General features: G+C 35.3%; 1 protein-coding gene across 3 annotated transcripts in view; it reads left to right on the top strand.

The window, feature by feature from the left end:
* The window catches only part of LOC131827147 (sodium channel protein type 2 subunit alpha), a 137,762-nt gene that overhangs the window by 25,823 nt on the left and 89,223 nt on the right, over positions 1-22,716 (top strand). The window contains exon 2 of one of the 3 annotated variants that reach the window (XM_059167140.1): positions 9,981-10,080. The exons of the other annotated variants lie outside the window; for them this stretch is intronic. The gene's annotated coding sequence lies outside the window, so the exon portion shown is untranslated. The remainder of the gene's footprint in view (positions 1-9,980; positions 10,081-22,716) is intronic. 3 annotated transcript variants of the gene reach the window in all.

The raw sequence follows: 22,716 nt of genomic DNA, 5'->3' as shown, positions 1-22,716 counted from the left end.
TTGCTTTGGTTGGTATAGACATTTTAACAATATTTGTTCTTCTAGCCTATGAGCACAGAATGTCTTCCCATTGCTTTGTGTTGTTTTCAATTTCTTTTACCAGTCTTTTATAGTTTTCAGAATATAAGTCTTTCAATTCCTTGGTTAAGTTTATTCCTAGGTATCTTGTGATTTTTAGTGCAATTATAAATGGTATTGATTCCTTAATTTCTCTTTCCTCTTTCATTATTGGTATATATAAATGCAACAGATTTCTGTACATTGACTTTTTGTGTCCTGTGACTTTACTAATTGTTTTTTTGTTCTAGCAGATTTTTTTTTTTTTTGGTGGAGTCTTCAGGGTTTTCTTTTTTTAAGTATTTTTAAAAATTAATTTATTTTTAAGAGAGAGATGGAGCACACAAGCAGGGGAGGGGGGCCAGGGGGAGAAGCAGACTCCGCGCTGAACAGGAAGCCTGATGCAGGACTCATCCTAGGACCCTGGGATCATGACCTGAGCTGAAGGCAGACACCTAACTGACTGACTGACCCAGGAACCCAGGGTTTTCTGTATATACTATCATGTCATCTGTAAATAGTGAGAGTTTTACTTCTTCCTCACTGATTTTGGATGACTTTTATTTCTTTTTGTTGTCTGATTGCTATAGCTAGGACTTCTAGTACTATACTGAATAAAAGTAGTGAGAATGGACATTTTTGTCTTGTTCCTAACCTTAGGGGAAAAGCTCTCAGTTTTACCCCATTGAGGCTGATATTAGCTGTGGATTTTTCATAGGTGGCCTTTAGTATGTTGAAGTATATTCCTTCTAAACCTACTTTGTTGAATGTTTTTATCATGAATGGATGTCGTACTTTGTCAAATGCTTTTTCTGCATCTACTGAAATGATCATATGGTTCTTATCCTTTCTTTTACTCATATGATGTATCACACTGATTGATTTGCAAATATTGGACTACCCTTGCAACCCAGGAATAAATCCCCATTTGATCATGGTGACCGATTTTTTTTAATGTATTTTAATGTAATTTAATGTTAGATTTGGTTTGCCTGTAATTTTGTACCTATGTTCATCTGAGATATGGGTCTATATTTCTTTTTTTTATGTGGTGTCTTTATCTGGTTTTGGTATCTGGGTAATTCAGACCTCATAGAATGAATTTGGAAGTTTTCCTTCCTTTTCTATTTTTTGGAGTAGTTTGAGAGGAGTAGGTATTAACACTAAATGTTTGGTAGTATTTGCCTATGAAGCCTTCTGGTCCTGTCCTGAACCTGTATTTTTTTTTGATTACTAAGTGACTGTCTTTGCTTATAATTGGTTTGTTTAAATTTTCTATTTTCTCCTGTTTCAGATTTGGTAGGTTAAGTGTTTCTAAGAATTTATACATTTCTTATAGCTTGTTCAATTTATTGGTATATGTTTTTTTCATAATAATCTTTCATAATTGTTTGTATTTCTGCGGTGTTGGTTATTTCTCCTCTCTCATTTATGATTTTATTTATTTGAGTTTGTTCTCTTTTTTCTTCAGAAGTCTCACTAGACTTTTATTAATTTTATTAATGTTTTCAAAGAACTGTCTTGATTTCATTGAGCTGTCCTATTTTTTTTAAGTTTCTATATCATTTATTTTTGCTCTTTAGGCTTTGTTTGTTGTTCTCTTTCTATCTGCTTTGGGTGTAATGTTAGGCTGTTTTTGAGATTTTTTTTGCTTCTTGAAGTAGGCCTGTGTTGCTATAAACTTCCCTCTTAGAATAGCCTTTGCTGCATCCCAAAAGTTTTGAACATTATGTTTTCATTTTCATTTGTTTCTATGTAATTTTTTATTTCTTCTTTTATTTCATTGTTGACCCATTCATTATTTAGTAATACATCACTTAACTTCCATGTATTTGTGGTCTTTCTAGATTTTTTCTTGTGGTTTCTTGTAGTTTCATAGCATTGTGGTCAGAAAAGATGCATGGTATGACCTTGATCTTTTTGAATTTGTTGAGGCTTGTTTTGTGGCCCAATATGTGATCTATTCGGAAAAGTGTTCCATGTGCGCTTGAAAAGAATGTGTATACTATGGTTTAAAATGGAATGTTCTGAATTTATCTGTTAAGTCCATCTGATCTTGTGTGTCATTCAAAGCTGTTGTTTCCTTGTTGATTTTCTGTTTAGATGATCTGTGTATTGATATAAGTGGGGTGTTACATTCCCTACTATTATTGTATTATTATTCATTAGTTCCTTTATGTTTGTTATTAACTATGTATTTGGGTGCTCCCATGTTAGATATATATATGTACATATACATATATATATATATATTTACAATTGTTATATTTTCTTGTTGGATTGTCTCCTTTATTATTACATAAGGTCCTCCTTTATCTCATGTTACAGTCTTTGTTTTAAAGTCTATTTTGTCCAAAATAAGTTTTGCTACTCAAGCTTTCTTTTGACATCCATTAACATGATAAATATTTCTCCATCCCCTCACTTTCAATCTGCAGGTGTCTTAAAGTCTAAAATGGGTATCTTGTAGGCAGTAGATAGATGGGTGTTGTTCTTATCCATTCTGTCACTCTGTTTTTTTTTTTTTTTCACTTAAACATTTCTTTATTGTTAAGAATGACATATAGAAAAGTATACAAAATTTACATGGACAACTTAGCTAGGTGGACATCATAAACATTGATGTAATCATCAGCCAGCTTATAAAACAACAGTACCAGCCCCCAGAAGCCTTCCTCTCGTGTCCCCCCTCAATCATCAACTTGCCTACTCCCCAAAGATAACTGCCATCTAGACTTTCAATGTTGTATTTTAGATTTGCCTGTTTTAGAATTTTATATAAATGGATCCGTAGGGGGCGCCTGGGTGGCTCAGTTAAAGCCTCTGCCTTCCGCTCAGGAACTATTTCTATGTTAAACAATATGGTTGAATCTCACATTGATTTTTAAGACACAGAGACAAAAGAATACATACCTACAGATCCATTTTTTTTTAAAGATTTTATTTATTTATTTGACAGAGATCACAAGTAGGCAGAGAGAGAGAGAGAGGAAGAAGCAGGCTCCCCACTGATCAGAGAGCCCAATGTGGGACTCGATCCCAGGACCCTGGAATCATGTCACTCTGTTTTTTGATTGGAGCATTTAGTTCACTTGCATTCAAAGTAATCATTGATAGATATGTATTTATTGCCATTTTACTGCATGTTTTGTGGTTATTTCTGAAGATTTTCTCTGATCTTTTCTTGTCTTTCTCTCATGGTTTACTGATTTTTTAGCGGTATATTTGGTCTTCTTTCTCTTTATAATTTACATATTTCTTAGTGGTTTGATTTGTGATTACCATTAAGTTTGTATATAACACCTTCTGCATTTAACAATCTATATTAAGTTGGTGGTCATTTAAGTTTGAACCCATCCTTTGCTCCTCAACTTCCCATGTTTTAGGATGTCATATTTTATTTTGCCCTTCTATTTTGTGAACTATTTTGTCCTTTTATTTTGTTAATTCCTCGGCTGATATTTTACAAAAATATTCATTTTTATTTCTTTTTTGTTTCCTACCTTCATACTGTCACTTTTGATCTTTCCTTTCCATTCAAAGAGTCCCCATTACTATTTCTTTCAGGGCTGATTTACTGGTCATGAACTCCTTTAGTTATTGTTTACATATTTAGTAGTGGTTTGATTTGTGATTACCGTTAAGTTTGCAGCACAACACTTGCTACCTAACAGCTTACATCAGGCTCTGCCCCTACCATGCTCTGGTGGAATTGTGCTTCTTAGTCACTTTGCTTCAGTCCCAGCATGGTGGTCCTCTTCCTCAGAAAACAGGCCTAAACCCTGCTAACAGCATGTCTGGGAAACTCTTTATCTCTCTTTTCTGAATGATAGCCTTGCTAGATAGAGTATTCTTGGCTGCAGCTTTTTCCCATTCATCACTTTAAATATATCATGCCACTCCCTTCTGGCTTAGAAATTTTCTGCTGAAAAATCCCCTGATAGACTTATGGGGTTTCCCCTTGTATGTAACTGTCTTCTTTTGTCTTGTTGCTTTTAAAATTGTTTCTGTATCACTGTATTTAGCTATTTTAATTATAATGTGTTTTGGCATAGATCTGCTTTTGGTGACTTTTTGGAGGTTCTCTGTGCCTCCTAGATCTGTTTCATTCCCCAGATTAGGGAAGTTTTCAACTATTATCTCTTTAAATAAATTTCTGCCCCCCTCTCACCTTTTCTGGGACTCCTGTAATATGAATGTTATTACGTTGGATGGAATCACTGAGTTCCCTAAGTCTGTGTTCATTTTGCATGAACAAATGTGCTCTTTTTTCTCTCTTTTTTCATCTTGATTATTTTCCATTACTCTGTCTTCTAGGTCACTAATTTGTTCCTCTGCTTCTTCCAACCTGCTGTTCATTGCATCAAACATGTTTCTCATCCTGTTTATTGCACTCTTCATCTCTGATTGTTTCATTTTTATCTCTATGTTAAGATTCTCACTGATATCTTATCTTGGAGCATGTCTCAGAGAGACAGCTTTCGTGGAGAGACCTCTCCAGGAACAAAGGAACTGGCCAGTGACATTTCCTTCCTCCACCCATCAGCATAAGCACAAAGCCACCTGAGGGAACCAGCACAGCACCAACACTTGCTACCTAACTTGCTTACATCAGGCTCTGCCCCTACCATGCTCTGGTGGAACTGTGCTTCTTAGTCACTTTTCTTCAGTCCCAGCATGGTGGTCCTCTTCCTCAGAAAACAGGCCTAAACCCTGCCAACAGCATGTCTTTCAACCTGGGAGTTTTGTGAGGCCTTGCTTGTGGTGGCAGTGGCAACAGGTCTCATATCACAAGCAGGCCAGAGCACATTTGGTTAAAATATGCCACATTCAGTCCAGGGATAAAACACTGCCCATAACAGACAAAAGAAAACCTCTGCTGATGACTGGTCTAGAGGATAAAGCAGCTAGGACACAACAGCACAGCATATGCAGCACACATTAAAACATTTCCAGAAGCACCAGGCCCTGGGGAACAGCAGACACTACACAGCATTGCACTATGGGACCTCTTCTTCATAAAGCCATTACCTTCAAAAACAGGAGATATAGATTACTTTCTTCACACACTGAAACAAGCACAGACTTGGACAAAAATGGGAAGACAGAGAAATTTTTCCCAAATGAAAGAACAGGGCAAGGCCATGGCAGAGGTCTGGATGAAACTGATAGAAGCATGCCTGATGCAACACTTAAAGCAATGATTATAAGGATACTCATTGGACTTGAGAAAAAAGTGAAGGACATCATGAACACTGTCTTTCTGGGACATGCTTCAAGATGAGCAAGATGAGTAAGATGAGCATGCTCCCCAGTGTGTGCTCCAGGTCTCTTCAGATCGCTGCTTTCACGTTGTATGTCCACACACTATTTGCCCTTCCTTTTCTCCAAGAGCAGCCCCAATGTCCTCTAAACTCTCCAGAGTCAAGTATGCTGACCTTTAAAACCAGGCTTTAAGCCCCACTTGTAACCCACTGGTTGCAAGAACTCACAAAATACAAGCTCTCTCACTTTCCAAGCCAACTGCTATGGAGATTGGTTTTCTCTATGTGCTTCCTCGTGTGTTAATCTGTTTCTTGCCCTTCTCTGTGACCAGAGACCCCTCCCCCACTGTAGTAGCCACCATCCATTTCTCTCCCAAGCTGAGTCTCCACACTTCTCCCTTCTTCGATATGGCCTCTTTTCTACATTTAGTTGTGGAGTGCGTTCTGTCAGTCTTGAGGTTGATTTCTGGAGTATTTAGGATGCTTGGATATTTATCTGTTTTTTTTCATAGGACAAGGTGAGCCTAGAATCCTCCTACTCTGCCCCATCTTCTTCTCCCTGATTTTCAACACTTCTACTAATCAGGTTTCCTCTAGCTATTTACGATCAGTGCTTTTTACTAATTATACTGGCAGATTTTCTTGGAAAACTCAATAGTGGAAAATATCTAGCTTTTTTTAAACTCTGATACAAATATTTATAATGTTTCATCACTAAAATATATTTAAATCAGTACCCATACAATTGTATCAAAGTAAGTTTTATTTGAGACAGACTTTATCATGTGAAGAAGTTTCTTTTATTTCTCTTTAAAAATAGCATTTATAATAATTTGCAAGTAAATATAAGACTTATTAAATTCTTTTTTCATATCTGGATTTGGTTATATTCTTTATTGATCCATTGACATAATCAATTTCATTAATATATTTCCTAATATTACATTATTTTAAAATTCCTACCTTGGGTTTTTTTGGGGGGGGTGTATTATTTTATTAAGTAGATGAATTTTATTTCAGATTTTTATGTCTGTATTTACTAATGGCATTGGTTGTAGATTTAATTTTTTAAAAAGATTTTATTTATTTACTTGACGAGAAAGGCCAGAAGCAGAGAGAGTGGGAGAGGGAGAAGCAGACTCCTTGCTCCACTAGGCACCCCTGTAGATTTAATTTTTGGTAAAGTTTTGCTCTCAAATTTTTATTTTTCCTGAAAAACCTTTTGAGTGATTTTATATTTTTCTATTTTTGAGCCATTTTTTGAGTGTTTTTTATTATAATCGGAATGGAGTTGATGCACATTTTGTTTCAGGTATACAGCATAGGAATTGGACAAGTCCATACAATATGCTGAGTCAGTTTTTAAAATGCAGAAATGAAGTGCCTTTAGATAATATCAGTTTTTATTTCCTAGAAGATACCCATAACTCATTGATAACATGACACCTAATTATTTTAAAGTAGTTTTAAAAAATAAAATTTAAATTTTAAAAATCTTTAAATAAAGCAGTTTTATATTTTTTCAATTTATTTTCTTATAATTTGTCTGATCAGTTTTTTAATACCATTTTGACATTTTTACTTTCATATGTTAACCATTTCACAGAAAATTGTAAAGACTTATACATTTAAAAATAAGTTTTATAGGTTTAATGTATTATAGTCAAAACATATAGGTTAGGTCTAGAAATTCTACCTTTTAGAATTCATCAAGGTAGGATTTTTTAATCACTTGTTTGTTTTCTTGCTGCTTTGTTACTATGTAATTGAATCAGTTTATAAATTATATAGAACAAAGTTTGTTACATAATTATTAAAATAACAATAATAATAATTTGTTTAAAATTTAATGCATTTAATGCCTTTGTTTTCATATTTCATCTTTTAAAAACTGAGACAAATGAATTTGTCTTTTCCAGTTATGTTGAACTTCTAATAGTTTTGCATAATAATATACTATTATTAGCTTTATAAATTTATGACTGTATTTTATTGATTTACCTTTATAAGTATTAAATTATCTTATTTATCGGGACGCCTGGGTGGCTCAGTTGGTTAGGCAGCTGCCTTCGGCTCAGGTCATGGTCCCAGCGTCCTGGGATCGAGTCCCACATCGGGCTCCTTGCTCGGCAGGGAGCCTGCTTCTCCCTCTGCCTCTGCCTGTCATTCTGTCTGCCTGTGCTCGCTCTCTCCTCCTCTCTCTCTCTGATAAATAAATTAAAATAAATGAATAAATAAATAAATAAAAATAAATTATCTTATTTATCTATTTAAGTCATTTTTTGCCTTGAAATATATTTTGTCTCTAATAACATTGCAAGCTCTACATTTTTGTTTGTATTTGCCTGATATATCTTTTGCCCATTTTTTATTTTTAATTTTGGCAATTTGTTTCATGCTTCTTTTAAATAAACAGCATCTGTTCAACTTTTTCTTTGTGATCTAATTTGGTATTTTTTGTTATTTAATGTGAATAAAGCAATTCACAATTTGTTATCATAAATGTTAGGTGTATTTGGGCTCTCTTCTGACAACTTGTTTTGTGGTTTCTATTTTTAATCCTTTATTCTTTTTCCTGATTTGCTTATGGACTACATCAACTATATATTTTTTCCTTTTTATCTTTTTTCTCTTATTTTTTCCCCTAGTTATTTGGAATGCATAGAGGGCCTTGTTTTTTACTGAATTATTTTAAAAGAAATTGTCAGCATCATAAATGAAGATACTTACTATTGCCATCTATATGAAGTATTTTTTCCTTCCTTGTCCAACTATTTCCTAGTTTTTGAAAGAATTATTTTAAAAGAATTATTTGGGGGTGCCTGTGTAGCTCAGTTGCTAAATGTCTGCCTTCAGCTCAGGTCATATTCCCAGGGTCCTGGGATTGAGCCCTACATTGAGCCCTGCATCGAGCCCCATATCAAGCCCCATATCGGGCTGCCAGCTCAGTGGGAAGCATGCTTGCAACAGTGATTTAAATATAGCCCTATGGTTTAACTCCATGTCCTGAGTTTTATATTGCAATTTCCCCATTATTTATATTATCTTCTATAGAGCTGAAGTATACGTTAAAATCATCTTTTTATAAAGGATACATTGGTGATATATTTCTTAACCTCTTGCTGTGTGAGAATGTTTCTCAAGTGCCCTTATATAGGAATGGCAATTATAGGTGGAAGATAATACACAGCCAGAGTTTTGCTTGTGTTTTCCCCTCTTTGGAAACTAACCATTTTTCCTTACCAGGAATGTGAATGATTTGAATTTTTATTCATTTTTTTACCTTCCCTGTCTTAGTAGGATATATCTAGATTTAGAGTTATTTTCATTAATTTGCCCGTATTCAATAACCCTTTTTGATTTATAGACTCTTGATATAAAGACTGTAGTCTTTCTTGAGATTAGAAATTATTACAACTATGTTGGCTTTGGTTTCTCCTTCTGAGATTACTATCTTTAATTATAGCATCTTCTGGTCTTTGTCATTCATGTGTGTGTGTGTGTGTTTGTGATATTCATTTATATTTTTTCTTCTTTTTTCCTCTTAAATCTGTAGAAACTTCTTTAGTTTATCCTCTAGTTAACAGATTTAATTTTTCTGCATTTTCAAATCTGCTGAATTTACCATGCAGTCCAATTGGACTTTCTTGCTGCTAGCTTTATTTGCATATTTAAAATGTTCTCTTGGGGTGCCTGGGTGGCTCTATCAATTAAGCATCCAACTTTTGGTTTCAGCTCAGATCAGGATCTCAGGGTCATGAGATGGTGGTCCACATTGGAATTATGCACTGGGAATGGAGCCTGCTTGAGATTCTCTCTCCCTATCTCCCTCTCCCTCTGTATCTCCCCTTCAAAAATATTAAACAAAAATAAAATGTCTTCTTAATCTTAATCAGAGTATATTTCAATATTAAAATGTCCTCTTCTCCTTTTTGTAGTAATTATGTTTCATAAGGAGTTATCTGCAACATTACAAGGAATATGCTCCCTATTTTGAACAACGACCTCTTTTTGTATGTCTGATTTTTTTCTGCTTACTCATCCTTACAGATGATATTCTGTAAATATGCTGTAAAACTTTGGGATTTGAGATGGTTCTATCAGGTATTGGTTTCCTATAAACATCTAAAAATCTTTTAGGTAAAAGAGAAAGCTTTAAATTCCCAGTTGCTTTAACTTTGCCAGTTCAAAGGTCCAGTGGCCTAAGGAAAATAGGAGCTAATCACAGCAGGGACTGTGTAGATTTGGCAGCCAGGAATACTCTTGGGAAGTGATGCATTATTTCCTGAACTCATTTGCCTTCATGGGGAGCAGTATTCCTGTTCTTTGTCTGGCATGGCTGTCTGCTGTGTGAGAATGTTTCTCATACATTTTGCCATCTGGCAAACATCTCGGAAATATTGGTGATATTCTCAATGTCCTACTGCTTCTGCAAAACTTACTCTTGCTCTAACTCTTGCGGTAGAATCCAGTTGTAATCATAATGCTCTATGGGCACATTTTTCATTTATTTCTGAATTAAGCTGATCTTCCTTATGCCCACAACCCTGGATATATTTGGTTTTCTTTTGGTCAGCTCCTGTGGACTATTCTAGAAAAAGATACTTCCTTCCTAGTTGCCAACAATGACCCACGTTTTCCTTCCCCAACTCATTTCAGAGTATGGAATGCTCTTTTCACTTGAATCTGGCAAATGAGAGGATGGGGAGTTGGAAGGAGAATGATGAGATGTCTGTGATTGACAGACTTTCACTCAAAAGTAAGTGCCTTCAAATCCTAAGATTATTCATGAGTAAAGAGATATAATGACATATTCACTGACTCTAATAAATAGATACTTTTATTTACTTAATGGAAAACAATTTCTATTTTTATAATCTTTCAGTTAAAATTACTTTTGTTATCTTTCTTTTTTTCTTTGGTTATCTTTCTTTTTAAAAAACTCATAACTTTTTCTTTTCTTCCGAAATAATAAATTATTACCAGTGAAAAGAGGACTGAACTAAGAGCCAGAAAAACAGTGCTGGTCCCAGATCTGATGCTAACTATCTATACTCTGAAATTCTATAAGCTTCAATTTTATCACCCTTAGACTACGTTCTCTCTAAAGCGCCTTCTAGCTCTATAATTCTTCAAGTTCACATTAATGGAACTGCTACTAGACTGAATCCACACTTAAAAATCTATATAAGGTAGATCAACAAGGAGGGATGAAGCTAATTCCTTGTTTACAAGACAAGAGTTGGTTCAGCCCTCTGGTTCTAGATTACTAGTAAAACAGAGAATTTATAGACTAGCTAACTAATGTGCTATTCGATGGGGTATTCTTGGCTTCCCCCTATTAACTTTCTCTGTCCTATCAACATCATATTGTTTGCAGAAGAAAATATGCCAACTACCTCAAGTGAGGGGTACACTTGTGGGAGTGATTTGGGCAATGCACCTTGGGGATCTTTTCTGCAGAAGATTGTCTCTCACAGATAATATTGTTCTAGTTCTGTTACCTTTCCTCACACCTTGCCTGATCATCCCCACCCCTTCAGTCACTATATATCACTGTATAGGATGTGGAATATGTTTTGGATTTTTGATAAAGAGAAAAGGGATTATCTTTCACTCTTACTTGTGTTGATTTGTAGTAAATGGTAATTTATTCTTACTCTTACTATTTATCTGGGCATTTTCTTAATCCATACAATGAAAAGTAGCTTTTGAGTGTTTTGGTTATCTCTCCAATGGAATGGTCTCTCTCTTTTTAATTGGTAATCAGTGGAAAATGTTGCAAACAAAAAAATGTTACAATACAGAGTCAAACCCAATTAGTGTTTTATCCAAATGTCTATCCTGGCTGGAAATGGTAGAAGGATATAGACCATAGTTTATCAAATACCAAAGTCTGAACATTTTGACCTTCTATGTATGCGTGTTTCACGCCCATCTCTGCTAATGACTGGGAATTTTTAACATGCTCTTCTACCCCCCATTCTGTACCAAAGACACTGCCTTTTGTTAAATCTTTAGATATTGGTAGTTTTTACCCCTATTATTGACCTCTTTAGTGAAGCTATAATTCAACTTCCCTTTGAACAAAAATTCCATTCACTTTGTATATTCATTGACAGTTTAAAATATCAAGATAGGGCGCCTGGGTGGCTCAGTGGGTTAAAGCCTCTGCCTTCGGCTCAGGTCATGATCCCAGGGTCCTGGGATCGAGTCCCGCATCAGGCTCTCTGCTCAGCAGGGAGCCTGCTTCCCTCTCTCTCCCTCTGCCTGTCTCTCTGCCTACTTGCGATCTCTTTCAGCAGGGAGCCTGCTTCCCTCTCTCTCCCTCTGCCTGTCTCTCTGCCTACTTGCGATCTCTTTCAAATAAATAAATAAAATCTTAAAAAAAAAAAAAAATTTTAAAATATCAAGATATTTTTCTTAATACTATTTTCCTGTTCAGCTAGACTAACAAAATTTAAATAAAGGAAAATTGTTATTTTTCACTTTTTCATTACATTTCTTTTTACCATAACAATTTTTAAATATTTTATCTTAGTTAATAATCTAATTTTCAACTCCCTTTTCTGAAACATCATCAATTTTCTCCTTGTTCTAGAAAAAAGTCTATGATAGTCTAATGAAATGCAGAAATATTCACTTACTCTTAAAAAACATATACCTGTATATCTTTGTATTAAAAAAGAGAATGTTTATTAGCCATTCAAACTTCTCAATTTTTTTCTGTTATGAAATAGTAGAAGCATTCATTAACTGCCTTGCTCCTCAACACACAATTGAATTTCCAACTGACTTAGTTTTCTTACTGTGCAAGATTCCTCACTACCATCCCTGATTTTAGTCTCTCTTTTGCTCTAGTATCTCAGGGCAGAATAAGTTTTCTTTAATACAATTTTCATTCTGTTTTGCTCCATAAATTTGTTGGCTTCATATGGAATTTGACTTCATAGAACATGAATATCAGTGAGATCTGTGAAAGACAGAAGTTGTCTGCCTCCTGTGCATCATGTCCCTGAGACAAAAACCTTGGAGTCCTCTTCATCTTTGGTAGCTCCTTCTCCACCCATGTGTAGTCAAACTTCAGATTTTACTAAAGCAACTTTAGAAATGCTCGGATCATTTCCTCATCTCATTGCTTCTGCCTTATTTTGGCATGCATTGCTTCCTGTCTGGGCTCTTACAATAGCTTTTTTTCTTATCTCCTGCCCTAAAGGATTTTATATTCCAGACCTCTCCTGTACTATCAGTGCAACATCTGATTGTATTGCTTTTCTGAAGAATGTTCCACAATGTTCCCTGTGTCCTTAGTATTAAATCCAGATTGTTTTGTTTGCGCATGAGGCAACTTTACCCCATGGGCTTCATATTCCACATGAGGTTCTACTGGATGTAAAGCCTGGAGAGATGGTATTAGTCACAATCTGACCTGGTAATAGAAAAGCTTAGAATAAAATTCTGAAATCTTAACACTGAACAGGAAGTAGAGCCATGACTAATATTTTATAGTTTACATGGGTGATTTTAGTCACCATGTAAAGGTGGTGGTTAAGGATTTGGACTCAGACATGAGGTTGCCCAAGTCCACATTCTGGCTTCTCTGTTTACTAATCTGTCCTTGGGCAAGAAAGAAACCTCTTTGGGCCTCCTTGCATAAAATAAGGTTAATAAATGTTCCTACTCCAGAAGTTATCATGAAGATTGAATTAAATACTACAGTGTACACGTAAAACATTTAGAAGAATATTTGGCCTTAGTAAGATTTCAACAAATACTAGTTTTTGTTGACTAACAACACCAAAATATTGGTTATTTTGATGTTCTGTGATGCTTCGTTTCTGGAGTATTCAGATAGAAAAATTTTTCTAATTTTAAGCCAAAGTTGACTTTACATGAGGACATCATAGTCTCTTTTATTCAGGTGGGAAAAAAATTCTAATTAATAGTAAGAGATCCTATGTATGTATGAATTATTACCTAAACTTGTATATTTTTAAAAATCAGCTCCATAATTTCTGTATTTTTGTTATTATAATGTCCCATTTCTTCAGTAAATAACAACAAAATCTGTTTCTCATCAGTGATGATTCAAATGGTTTTATTATTATTATTATTATTTTTAGCAATATCTGTCACACTGCTCTCCTTCAAAAGATTGAGGTGATTAGGTCAATCCGATCTTTCTGTTAACCTTAATTTAAGTCTTTTCATCCATTACTCTGACTTTTTGCCATACTTAATATTTCTTAAACAAGTTTACATACCTAATTTCTTTATTTCTTTATAGCCCACTTATTGCTTATCTACTTGCACTAGTGTACTCAAACTGTAATCTTAAGTATGTATTATTATTTTCATATCCATATTTTATAATACTTAAGATACTCTATAATATATACTTTTTTTCTTGATATTTCACTTTTCTTATTAAAATCTTCAGCATGTTGCCATTGACCTTTGATATTCTATTTTGACATCTCCACTTTGGCTTGTATCATTTTTCCCTGATTAGATCTGCAACATGATCTAGTTCAGTCCAACTGATGTTTTCATTTACTTATTGCCCTGACCTGCCTTATTGTCTCTTGTAGGTCTGAGTCAGATCCTGCTTAGGGCATTTTCTCGTGATTTTGCTTCCACTTGGAATGTCCTCCATTTTTGGCCCAGGCTTTAAAGCTCAGCCCAAGTTTTACCTCATCAAAGAAGTCTTTGTTCATCATGTCAGCCCTCAGTGCCTTTAGCTTTTTATAACCAACAAAAGATATAGAATAAATCTTTTTGGAGGAAAGCTGAAAAACATGTTGCAACCTTGCATCTGTTGTTTATTTGCTATTGCCATAGGCTGATTAAACACATAGGCTGATTAAACTTTAGTTTCTTTTAAGATGAAGTTATTTACACCTCTCTGATCTACCTTGTTATAACTTATTCATTTAAATAAAATAAGTTGCATGGACAAAAGCATAGCCTAGGGAATATAATCAATACTATTATAATGATATTGTATCATACAGATGGTAATACATTTATCCTAGTGAGCATTGCATAACATACAGAATTGTCAAGACTCTATGTTATAAACCTGAAACTAATACAGTATTTTGTATTAACTATACTTCTATTTAAAATTTTAGTAAAAATAAAATAACGTGTGTAAAAGCATTTTGTAAAATTTTTAAAATATCTATTCAAGTTTATCATTGTTATCACAAACAAATCATATACGGCCTTGTTAGTTGCCTTGTATTGTTTTAGTACATTATTCTCTTATGCTGTTACTGGGCTTAGTAATATTATTTAAATGTCTACGTGTGACTACCTAATTAAGTTTTTAATTCTCTGGGGGCAGTGAATATTGATGGTATTAAGATCAAAGAGCCAAATTCCCAATTATCTTAGAACTAATTATCTTTGAGACATAACTGGGCTTGTATCTCCTACTAAAGTATAAATCCATACCAGAGAAACTTATATTCTCGTCCTAGTCGCACGGAGACAGTGAATTGAAGATACCTGATAGGAATACTCTCCAGCTGAAAGAGGATCATCAAGGGAGTGATCAGAGTTGGTTTGTCTCAGCTTGTCCAGGTTTGGCTTGGTGTAGTCACAAGACTTTCTGGGAAACAAGAAGTAGAAGGCAGTATGGTTTGGGCTCATGCCATTTTCTTTATTTGAAGGATAAATTGCATAAAATAAAGTGCATATTCACTTGAGTTTTGACAAATGTAATCTACTGTTACCACTCCCCCAATCAAGATGGAGAACATCTCTACCTCCCCAGTGTCCTTTCTCAGTCAATCCCTCCTGCTCCCAGAGACAACCACTTTTCTGATTTCTATCACCATAGCTTAGTTTTGCTCAAAAAAGTCACATAAATAGGACCATAAAATAACGTACTTTTTTTTTTTTTTTTTAGGTTCTTTCACTCAGCACCCTTTTTGGGATTCAACCATTTTGTTGCATATATAACTAGTTATAACATTTTGTTGCTGAGTATTACTTCATTGGATAAATATATCTTAATTTATTTTTCATTCACCTATTAATGGCCATTTGGATTGTTTCTGGGCTTTAGCCCACTGAGCCACTCAGGCGCCCTCTTTCTGGGCTTTAGCGATATGAGAAAGGTTGCTGTGAACATGCTGGCGTAGGTCTTTAGCAGGTACATAATTTCACTACTCTTGAGATTGTCAGCAGACTGAATAAATGCAAGATCCAAAGATATGCTGTTTTCAAGAGACATATTTTAAGTATACTAATACAGATAGATTGAAAATAAAAGAATAGCAAAAGGTATTGTGTGTAAACACTAATCAAAAGAAAGCTGATATGACTATATTAATATCATAGAAGGTAGGCTTCAAGACAAGGAATATTAACATAGATTGTTAAAAAGTGGTCATTTCTGGGACACGTGGTTGGATTAGTCAGTAGAGCATGTGACTCTTGATCTTAGGGTTGTGAGTTCAAGCTCTATACTGGGCAAGGAGCCTATTTTTTAAAAATGTCATTTCATAGGAATAAAAGGGCTGAATTGTAACAAGACATAATTTAAAATGTGAATGACAAAATCATAGAGTTCCAAAGTAAAAAGAGAAAAAATAAGTGAGAAATATATAAATACACAGTTGTTGTTAGAGATTTTAACAATCTTCTTTCAGTAGTTGATAGAACAAATAGAAAAAATTTAGTAGACTTGAATAATACTATCAATTATCAAACATGAAGACCTAGTTGACATTTATAGGATAATACATCCAACTGCAGAATATACATTCTTTTCAAGTATACATGAAACATTCATCAAAGACCATATGCTAGGCCATGATATAATCCTTAATTTATCTCAGAATATTTGACAACAGGGGTGCCAGGGTGGCTCACTGAGTTAAAGCCTCTGCCTTCAGCTCAGGTCATGATCTTAGGGTTCTGGGATCGAGTCCAGTGTTGGGCTCTTTTTGCTCAGCAGGGAGCCTGCTTCCCCCCACCCTCTCTCTGCCTACCTCTCTGTCTGCTTGTGATCTCTGTCTGTCAAATAAATAAAATAAAATCTTTAAAAATAAAGAATATTTGACAACAGTAGAATTAAATTAGAAACCAGTAAAAATAGGTATCTATAAAAAGCCAATTATTTTAGAAAGTAAGCAACACATTTCTAAATAATCAATACACTGGTCAAAGAAGAAATCATAAGGAAAATTAGAAAGTGTTCTACATTGAATGACAATTAGAATACAACATGTTAAAAGTCTGGTGTTCATGCCTTTTAATCATTCTGTTGTCTTGGGACTGACTGATCAAATTAACATTAATAATAAAAATAATATGAAAGGGGATAGGCAAAAAAGCGACCGAAAGAGATCATACCTACTATCAACTAATGTTTTTATTGTTACAATTATAATGAAGTCACTGGATATTGGTTAACCTAATAGGCAAATATCCTTTCAGTGTCAATAAACAGAATGCTAAGTAAATATTTTGGCAATTTTTCCCTGGTAAAACCCATATAGGGGTATGTATGAAGCTTCCGTTTCATCCAATGAAACGGTACCAGAAGTAGTCTGGATAGTTAAATATTGACAAAGATGATAACTAAAGAATAAGTTAATCAGTGATTAAAAAGTTGAATAGGCAACCAAGAAAAGTTGTGAAATCTTTGTTCTGAGATCTGAGACAAAACCATCTGTCTCTGATTTTGGTTCAATCGTTGATGAATGTAACCAGTCTGACTCAATGATCTATTGGGAGGCCCCCTTCCAAACACAAAACCTATGATTTTAATTAGCGTTAGTTATAGTGCCAACACAAGGCAAAAAATTTGCTCACGCCATAAAGAGTGGTAGGGGTTTAATTCTAAACCTAAGTTATATCTTCTAATTGATAAATTCTTTTATTTGGAAGAATATTTTATTTCTAGAACTCCACAAACATTCCTCCTCCTCCTCCTCCTCCTCCTTTTGCTTCTTCGCACTCTCCCTCTCGCTCTCTTGTTCTCTCACTGTGTTGTTATCTTTTATGAGAAATCAAGGAATATTCAGTTCGAAATTTGTGATCATGACTTGAGCTTTTCAAAAAATGTGTGAGTCATGCCTTGCCCTTTGATAATTTCCAAGTGACGAAGCTGCTTTTACAGATCTGTCCCAACTTTTAATGATTTCCGTATATTTTGTTTCATTGGGAGTGAGGAAAACAAATGGGAAATGTCATTCATGAGTATGAGCTTGCAAATGAATACGTGGAAGGCAAACGGCTATTACTTTATCTGAGGAACGCAGTATGTTTTCCTAAGCCTTTTGCCCTTTTCGCAAGCATATAGTTTCTCCTGTTTTCATTCACAGTTGAAAACAGTGCAGCAGTATGGTGGGACAATCACATCTATGTGCATGGATAGAAGGCTATTCAAAATCTAAACATCTTACAAGTTTAAGCGTACTTTTATAATTCACATGCATGAAGTTATATAGAGCAACTTTAAAAAATATAGAATGCAAGAGATCATTTCTTCATTCATTCTTACAGGCAAAAATTGTTATATTAATAATATTAAAAAAGAGACGAAAATGCATAATGCTTTGCTGTTCAAGAAACATTTTACTTCAAATGATCTGAATTCATCCCGGCAGCAACATTGTTGATTTGACCACGACAGGAATTACCTTTATTCTGAAGAGAGAATAAACAAGAAAGAAAAAAAAAGAGAGAGGTCAAGAGATTAAGTGAACTGAGGAACAGAATGACTAATTCTCTGTATTTTCTCTCTAAATTGTAGGAGTGATTAGGAATAAGGGATGTGTTGCCAACATATTGAACAGACAAATACATTATCAAAACATTTTCCCATGTGAAAGCAAACAAACAAAACTTTTTGTATTGTATGTCTTACTTGGTTATGCTGTTACGTTGGTCTTTTTAAAAAACTATCATGATCAGAAAGATGATCTCTTTTCTAATCTTTTAAAATTTCAACAAATATTTCTAGGCATTAAGGATAAGCAACATTTTGCCTTATCTGCTTCTCTGACATCGAGCTGTTTCTGGATGCTAAATATGACTACTGCACTTTTCATATCTGCAAGGCTGTTCCTGGGTCCACCCTGCAAATAGCCGTCCAGGTTTAGACTTCTCTGAGCAGCCAGGCATGTCTATCCCGCTTTCAACGCCCCCATTCTCTTCTGTGCTCAGGCTCAGACCATTTAGTGGCAGTGAACTTTCCTTTATTTCTGGTATGATTGTTGCTTCTCAGGGTCTGGCTTGGGCTCTGATCTTGACATTTATGTCACAGGTGTCACCGGTGAAACTGCTGGGAAACCAGATGGCAGGCCTACCTGAGGTTGGCAGCATCTGCTGTTGTACTCATTGTCCCTGTTACCTGCTCTACTTTCTTCTTCCTGTTGATGTTATTGTCCTGGGTTGCAGTTTCATTTGTTCAATGCTATTTACCCTTCTATAGGCCTTTCCAAATGCGAATTCCTTTCTGTAGCTCTTTTCATGCATTTTTTCTGCTTGGAACCCCACTATCCAGGAGGGCTCATGACTTGGCTGCCTTCCTTGGGTCCTTTGGGGGTTTTTCCTTAAATGTCACTTCCTCAGCAAGACTTCCCCCTAAGCACCCTATTTAAATTTTCAACACACCACTCTCCCTGACCCTGATATTTTTTCTCTTCCTTCGCTGCAGTATCTTTTTCCATAGCAATAGAGCACAGGCTCTAGTCCATGTTGATGTACTTGTACATAATCTGTATCATTAGGATATATAAAATAAAAGCTTTATGAGGGCAGATCCATTTGGTTACTTACTGTATTCTAAGCATCCAGAAGAACACTGGCTTTTAGCACTTTAAAAAAAGTTGTCTCTTGTTGTTAAATGATACATTGCATTGCAAATTCTGAAGTACTGGGCTTCTAGCTTTATATTTGGTCTTATTCAGCTTAGTACAGTGCTATGTGTAAGAGTTTTAAGGATATGTTTCACTTACTTGTGGAGCGTAAGGAATAACATGGAGGACATTAGGAGAAGGAAAGGAAAAGTGAATTGGGGTAAATTGGAGAGGGAGGCGAAGCATGAGAGACTGTGGACTCTGAGAAACAAACTGAGAGTTTTGGAGGGGATGGGGGAGGGGGTTGGGTGAGCCTGGTGGTGGGTATTAAGGAGGGCACATATTGCATGGAGCACTGGGTGTGGTGCATAAACGATGAATCCTGGAACACGGAAGGAAAAAAGGGCATAGGGAAAATCTGGATAAGTAGCACGTACTCTGTGTACTGGGTTTTTTATTTATTTAATCCTCACTGTAACCCAAGCCCTTTGCCTAAAGAAGCACAGCGAGAAAGTAGCAGAGTAAGTATGCACACTAGTTTCATCTGGCTCCAAAGTTACTGCCTTTTCTTCAAAGCATGGTGCCCACCAAATAATAGTAAGTCAACAAGAACCCCTCAAAATTGATGATGGTGCATAAATCAGGTGTAGCTGATTGGCTAAGAAAAAAGAACTGTAAATTAGCTTCTGAAAAAGATAAGTGTCAATGCCAAAAGAAGGAAACCCAAAACTATTTAGAGCCATAGCACCTTTGGCTTAAGTGCGTGGACCTCCAAGGTAACTAACTTAAAAAGGAAGACATGTTTCTGGACACATGTTTTGACATATCTGCTGAAAATATATTGTTTACAATGTGAAAGTTAAAATGACAAATAGATTCTTTCTTGATCCTGAAAAGGCAGGAAGAACTGCTCTTCAGTGTCTTATTGTGGTCTAAGAAACAGTAATTAATCATATTTTTAAAGCAAGCCAGATTTTATCCATATGATCTTTTTTTACTATGTCCTCTCTTTGACCTCTTTTCATCTAGTGAAACAAATGCAAGTTAGGTCTCATTTTTAATTTAGTACCATATATGTATGGAGAAACCACATGATGCAATGGGCACAGGAGACTGGAGGAGAGCCAGCAAGCCTAGACAAGCACCCTGCCCTCGTGGGGCCCAGAGCCAAGCAGGAGCAGCCACTGCTAAGGGAGATAACATGTTCCGTGAACATCTGGATATTGAGTTATCTCTAATCCAGAATTTATGTAAAAAAAAAAAAAAACCTCTTAATAATTAATTATATTCTGTCTTCATTTTTCTTTCCTTAGTGAGAGATAATTTGATGCACTCTCTCTGTCTGTCTCTCCCTCTCTTTTAGGTAATCATATAATCTGGATGTTGGAAGTATTTTATTATTCTATATTTCAGTTATTAGCTCAGACAGGCATGTTTTCTATAGCATTTTCTTGACTATTTCTGGTAATTGAGAATTATTTCTTGTTAAAAAATAGTCACTTTGTTTAAAGCAAGTCTAAGAATTTGAACATTAAGTTTTTTCTCCTATAACATTCCTATTTGTCTTCAATCTGTCCTCTAGAGTCAGAAGAGACTTTTGCACATCTCGGTCCCCTGCAACATGACAGCTTGTTTAAAACTGGGTCTCTTTGAAATTGTCTGCTATCTAGTTCTTTTATTGAGTATCTACTTTGTGCAGGGTATGGCTTTATGTACTTAAAGGGTCACAAAGGGAATATATTGTAACCTTACCTCAAGGTAGTTACATAAATATGACAAATAGTGTGTGAGAAGCAAGTGCTGTTGAGTTTGAAAAAGTGAAAGGCCACACCCAGCTGAAAGGATGTAGAAGTATTCATGGGAAATGTAACATTTGAGATTTAAAACTGATATTGTCTTGTCAGGTTGAATTGTCGTGAATTTTAGGTAGTGAAAACAAAATAAGCAGCAACTTGGAAGTAGAAACACAGAGATCAGGATGTAAGTTTAGGAAAACTTGAGCAAATTAGTTCTTCTTCACCATAAAGTGCTAGTAGAGGTTGACAGGTAATAAGACTGGAAAGGAAATTTGGTGCGTTCTTTCAATGTCAGGCAGAGGAATTTCTACTTTATATGAATGGTAAGGAAGAATGTTTGAAGATTCTCGGATGAGGGTATCAAATACAAGGTTATACTTTCATTAAATTGACGTAGCAGTAGTTTTGGGAGTGAACTAAAGCAAAGCAAAGTGTATGTATAGGAATGCATTAAGAAAAAATGGCACTCCCGACTGTACATATAAAGGAAATTCAGAAAAAAAAAAAAAGAGATCTCTTAAAGAGAATTTTTCCAAGCAATTTCACCTGAAAAACTGAAAGACTGGCAAATACATGATTGTTGAACTGTCTGGGCTGGTGAAATAAGCTACCAAGGCAGAAACAAGCATATGTGTGTGTATATGTGCATGTGTGCACAGGTGTATGGATATAGTGTGTGTGCGTGTGCGTGTGTGTGTGTGTGTGTGTAGAGGAGAGGAGAGGCAGCAGAGTGAGTTTAGTCTGACTTTTGTTAAGTAGTCTGACTTTAAGAAAGGTAAAGTAAGCTCAAACAGTGGAGTGGCCATAAATTTATAGGGTCACTTACATGGCTCTTTGTAACTGAAAGAAACAAAACTGGAAACCTGGAATTAGGCAGGTGTCATGACACATAAATATATACTGGTGAGAGTGTACTGAGTGAAAAGACAAGAGAGCTTCTGAATAATATAGGGGTACAACTGTTAATTCACCAATGATTTACTGGATGATTTATCTCAGATAATGAGGTATGCTGGACATTGTGGAAAAACCACAAAAAGAGATGGGTTAAGATAAGAAATATGAGATAATAGGGGAGAGAAGTTTTACATGGATAACTTTAATAAAAAGTAGAACTGACAAACATCACTAAGGTTCTCTGAAAAAAGAAATCAGCATTTATTTAGTATCTACTATGTTCTAGGCCTAGTGCTTAGTTTTTTCTTATAAATTTATTTCATAAAACTCAAAATGAGCCTTGATTTCTACTGATGAGAAATTCAGAGAATTTAAGTCTTATTCCAGCAGGAGTCAAGATAACCCCACAAAACATGATTATAAGGGGAAACTCGGTTATATTGTAGGTCACCAGTTTAATAGCAGCGAGCTTACGGTATTGTGACAATATCTCAGGTATAGAAAGGGATCTGGTGACTTAAAAAATCAGTCATATTTCCCGTTACCCTTTTCAGTTGGTGTATCAATGGTACATTTTTCCGAAAATGGAATGATGAAGCATATTTAGAATTTGAAATCAGACACATGTGAGTTTAAACGCTGCCTCTGTTGGCAGTGCCTCATTACAGCCTCCATATGCCCAGATCACCACCACATTAGAAAAGTGTCAACAGCATTACTTCCCTTACAAAATATCACAAGGATAAAATGAGATAACTAATATCCAGAATCAAGTAGAGTGTCAGAATTTAAATCACGTGAACATGAAATGAAGACACAAATCTGCGGTCTCTTATGGTCTCACCCTCTCTCATATCTAATTCTCTCTCTGTCTCTCTGAGG

Source organism: Mustela lutreola, chromosome 3, assembly GCF_030435805.1.
Source record: "Mustela lutreola isolate mMusLut2 chromosome 3, mMusLut2.pri, whole genome shotgun sequence".
Taxonomy (NCBI): domain Eukaryota; kingdom Metazoa; phylum Chordata; class Mammalia; order Carnivora; family Mustelidae; genus Mustela; species Mustela lutreola.
The sequence above is the reverse complement of the archived record's forward strand: the minus strand, read 5'-3'. Positions and strand labels throughout refer to the sequence as shown.